The 5,099-nt window shown below is 45.2% G+C and overlaps 1 long non-coding RNA gene across 1 annotated transcript; it reads right to left on the bottom strand.

The window, feature by feature from the left end:
* Window positions 1-347: 347 nt before the first annotated feature.
* LOC119107081 (uncharacterized) lies at window positions 348-2,964 on the bottom strand. The gene is made up of 3 exons (XR_005095192.1): window positions 2,892-2,964; window positions 1,135-1,205; window positions 348-388 (listed from the first exon to the last, which is right to left on the bottom strand). It is a non-coding gene; the product is annotated as an uncharacterized LOC119107081 (long non-coding RNA).
* Window positions 2,965-5,099: the final 2,135 nt, after the last annotated feature.

Below are 5,099 nucleotides of genomic sequence, written 5' to 3'. Positions count from 1 at the left end.
ACAATGAAAAAACCGAGACTGCCAGTGACTAAAAACTTTTTAAAGCAACTTCTGCACCCCACCTGTTCGAATTTGGCAGGGAAACTGCTTACGAGGCCTATTTCCACCATCGCCAATGCTTCTCATTGTTCTTCGGGTAGCCGTGCCCGCGGTAAATATTCTCGAGGACCCATGAGCTCGAACTCTTGACCCGAACGCCCCAAAATCTGTCCTTCTCGAAGAATATCATGCTCCATATTGCAAATAGCATATGAAAATGCTGTTGCGCGTAAGTCCTTAAGCATCCCAAATATAGCCTGAGTTACCTTTGTTGCAGTAAACTTTCCGGAGGTCTTCTTTTAGAGGATTAAACTTCTTTAACTCTCCCAATGGTATACATATAAGCCACCTGAGAACAAAAATGCTTTTGCATGTTTCATTAAAGAATGACGCCATGCACCGGTGGTGCCACAGAGAAGGAGCACTAAATGTTGACAAGACCATTCAATAACGCGGATGCGGGTGTACCTACATATTGCAGGCCGCGATATGTTAGTGGTGTGGTGCAGGTGGTGGTGGCGTTGGTTGCAGAATAAAGTGGGGCTGGTACAGTCGACACGTGCTTGCGTAGACCAGCGATGAGGATGGTGGAATGAGATACCAAAATGGCGTTACACTGAGGTCACGCACCATGCAGGAGCTGTTATGGTCACACAATGGTAGGGGGGGGGGGGGGAGGCAGACATTGGTGGTGTTGGCAGAATCAGACACTGGTGAAAACTGGCAGGGCAATGGGGTCAGCTGCATGGAGCCGACACTCGCATGGAGCTGGAGGGGTCAGACACCATGGTGGGATGGGTAGACCCAGACATTGTGGTGGGGTGCATGGTGTCATGCACTGTAATGACATCCTACTGGTTAAGGCACTGATAGGGATGGTTGAGCCAGGCAGTGTAGTGGCATATTTGTGGGGGTCGGACGATGCAGTGGTGTTGGCAGTGTTGGACAATGTGATGGGGTAGATAGAGAAAGAAAAGCATGCATGAAATGCTAGGTTAGAGCTGATGACAACAAATTCTACATGTCACAAATGATTCACACCCTCTTCAGAGTAGTCATATCCTAAATAATTTGACTTTCCTGACATCAACTGACCTGAATCAAGCCGGTCGCACTAAGGCTTTCTGGTCTTCAATCGCTTCAATGTCCAGTGGCTATAACATCACCTGAAACAGCAACAATGCTAAAAATTATTCAGTGGGTGGAGATTAACTAAGGACTAAGTAAGTATTTCTTTTTTTGTTTTTAGCGCCCCGGAGGTGTTCATTGTATCTTAAACGTGAGGGACGTATGGACTTCCCGACATAGACTCAAACAAAACAGGGAATACCCCTTTCGGTGACCATTTTTTGGCAAAACATGCTCAGGCTGAAATCGAGGGAGGTGTGAACCCTATGCCCCTTTTAGAGCCCAAAATCGTCTACAGAGCAGAGGACCACCCAGGTAGGGAAAAATTTAATCTATTCTTGCAAAAAATCAGCGACCAAATTTTAACCTACAAAGCTCATCCTGGCCGATTTTGCGAACATGATATGTGCCTTTATATGCGATGTGTGCTAGCTTAAAATAGTTAACATGTGAAGTGACGCCTGACGCGTGATGTGCGATGTCTGTTCAGTTGAAATCGTTTGCATGTCTAATTGATGCGCGACTGTGATACCTGTTAACCTCAACTCGTTTGTATGTTTGAATGAAGCGTAATGCATGACGCCTACTTGCTTGAATTAGTTTGCATGTACACGTATTGTCGCCTATTCTAATTATTAGATAAGCACCGTATCGTGGTAACGGCTAGCAACAACTTTTTGTTTAATCCTCTAGGAGTTGGTGTCCTGTAAGAACTGGCTTTCTATTTCCAAAAAAGCTGAAAAATCGGGTAGAGCCACCAGCAGGCAATTTTGAATTTATTTCTGCCACTTTTTCGATATAGGCATGTTGCCGAAATATCAATTCAACTATATCTGTATTCTCCCGGTTTTTCTTCGACGAATAAGGCTATTAATATTGTCTTAGCTATGTGAAAAATGCTCCTCTGCTAATGATAATGCACTGAACAACTTACGTAATCTTGCACAACATTGATTTAAGCCAACCGACGGCCGTACGTCTGAAAATGTATTCACAAAGCCGGATATGAACGACGCAACGGTCATAGATGGCTTGCCTTAATCGCCCCATGGCCAATGAAATGGCAGCATTTGAAGACATTACGCGTTGTGGGTGCCCTGCATGACCTTGAGATAGTCACCACGAAATAATATTCGCCACCTTTGCAGGTGTGTAGATCAGAAACTAGAAAGGTTTACAAAATTAGAAGGGTGCTTAAGAATGGCAGGACTGTGTAACATACTGAATGATCTTCAAGATGGCTAATTTCAGTTGAAACCCATACAAATGTGGCACATACCCTTTTATGCTCTGGTATCTACCACACACTAAGGTTCCGATGTATGGAAAACTTATGTTTGTAATGATTTCCCCTTCAAGGCTAAATTGGTGCCCAAAGCCTCTAAAAACGTGTTGTTCTAGGGGGTTGGGAACATGTCTGTAAGTACCTAACGGCAACATTTTTTAAATGTAATACAACACCCACTGCAAATGCATAAGAAAAACTGCAAGCATCCCCCTGACAAACGTCTGGTCTAGCGTGATAAACCTACCCAGACAATTGCATAATATTGCTGAAGTCAATCTCTTCAACCACCTTCAAAAGCTAACACAATGTTTGTCACTTCAGCAACTATCCTTATCAGCGCACCATTCTCTAATCAATCAAGGCAGACCAGTCCTCCATTAGCTACAGTTGTCGGTAAACAGGGTTCACCAATCCCTTTCGAATATTTACTACTCACTTTTTAAAACCTTGCCGGACGACAATAACTTGCATCCAACGCAAGCCCAGTCTTCTCGCCCGAGAGGCCGCACACCGCAATGTCACCGTCGCGCTCGTTCCAAGAACGCGCAATGGCGGCGATAGAGCTACGTATCCCATGTGACTTAACACAATTTACATCAATATCTTTCATCACCAGTTTCAACGTGATTCAATGTGATTTAAATGCTTATACCAAACGCAAACAACTTACAAGTGATGAGACCATGTCATGGAGCAGCGTGATTTCGCATTTCCTTATTCATCTCCATTCTCTTCCACGTGACCTTGCCACCTGAAAAACTTACGCACGCGCGCAGTTCGTCCAAGATAACACACTTTACACAACCGGAAGTAAAAATGCGTATAACTACGTTTTTCGAGGACCAGCTGAAAATCGAATAAACATGTTCAAACAAGACTAAATATATCATTTAAGGCCTCTGAAAACCGAGATCCGGCATTTGGACCTCGGTAGTGAATACCGGACCTCGGCAGTGACGGGTTGTTGGGTGTGTAACCGGATTTGGTCCTCTGTTTTCACGGCACCACAAGAGCACCACACACACACACACACACACACACACACACACACACACACCACACACCCACACCACACACACACACACACACACACACACACACACACACAACACACACACACACACACACACACACACACACACACACACACACACACACACACACACACACACACACACACACACACACACACACACACACACACGCACGGCACGCACGCCACGCACGCACGCACGCACGCACGCACGCACGCACGCACGCACGCACGCAACGCACGCACGCACACACCACACACACACACACACCACACCCACACAGCTCTCTCTCCCCCTCTCTCCCTCCCTTTCTCTCTCCTCTCTCTCTCTCGCTCTCTCTTCTCTCTCTCTTCTCTCTCTCTCTCTCTCTCTCTCTCTCCTCTCTCTCTCCTCTCTCTCTCTCTCTCTCTCTCTCTCTCTCGCTCTCTCTCTCTCTCTCTCTCTCTCTCTCTCTCTCTCTCTCTCTCTTCTCTCTCTCTCTCTCTCTCTCTCTCTCTCTCTCTCTCTCTCTCTCTCTCTCTCTCTCTCTCTCTCTCTCTCTCTCTCGCTCTCTTTCTCTCTATATATACAATCTGCAAATACGTATATACGATATGCACACCAGCAAATTTTTGCAGATTCGATTGCTCACCGGGAACAGGACGGATCTTTGCAGGCATTATTGCACAGCCGTCCTTAATCTACACGATTCCCACTGAGCCCAGTTAAAACTATTATTAGGGTCAAGACACTTAAGCTTCTACAGTAGAGATGGCGTCAAAGTTGCATCCAGTTAAGGAGCCGGAGGCCAACTGCTTGTGCCTTTCTTTTGCGATACATATAAAACACTTGCACAAGTATATCATGCAGTACGGATATTCCGTGTTCGTCGATTTGCTGAAATTTAGCACGCACGACCAGATATTTAGAGCAACATTTTTAGAACGGTGGATGAGCCTTTATTGAAATTTCCGCTCCGGGCTCTGGCGGCGGAGGCACGCCAGACAGATCCTTCCCAGGAATGAAAAACAGTCGCGTGATCAAAGTGAAATGCTAGTAAATCCGGCTAATCTGCTCTGAGGATGTCAAAAATATATAGGATAAGTTCAAATGTTTTAGCGAACATTTTGATGCGCAGCGAATATCAATTATGAGAATGTTCGTGACGGGATCCTCCAGCAACTCATAGTATCTTGTTCTGGCACTGGCAGCGGAGCGTTTTTGGCGGTAGCAATTTTGTACACGCTTGATGCCATCAAAAAGCGTCAGCGAGAGATTGAAGCTATGAGAACAGTAGCTGAATTTCAGCCTACTGCAACATTTGTGTGACAAAGGGGAGCTCTAACAATGAGAAGAAGTTATATAACTCGTGCGTTGTCATTTTAAATGCACCCAAATGAAGTCACCCTGCATAATTCAAGCAGAAATGCCAACGCGTTTCCTTAACTTGTAATTGCAACTCTCACAAAAGGTTTCTGTCTACTCTGAAAGAGCAGCTTCTACTGCCTGTGAATTTGAGATATCAAGCTTTTCTGGCCGGTACTGGCGATGAGCAACCTCAGACATACCGTATCCAGGACCATATTAAGTGCAATTGTTTAATGTGTTCATTAAATTGCATATTATTTGCA

Source organism: Pollicipes pollicipes, unplaced genomic scaffold (assembly GCF_011947565.3).
Source record: "Pollicipes pollicipes isolate AB1234 unplaced genomic scaffold, Ppol_2.1 Scaffold_6686;HRSCAF=7923_pilon_pilon_pilon, whole genome shotgun sequence".
NCBI lineage: Eukaryota > Metazoa > Arthropoda > Thecostraca > Pollicipedomorpha > Pollicipedidae > Pollicipes > Pollicipes pollicipes.
Note: the sequence above shows the minus strand (reverse complement) of the source record. Positions and strands in the feature narration are given on the sequence as shown.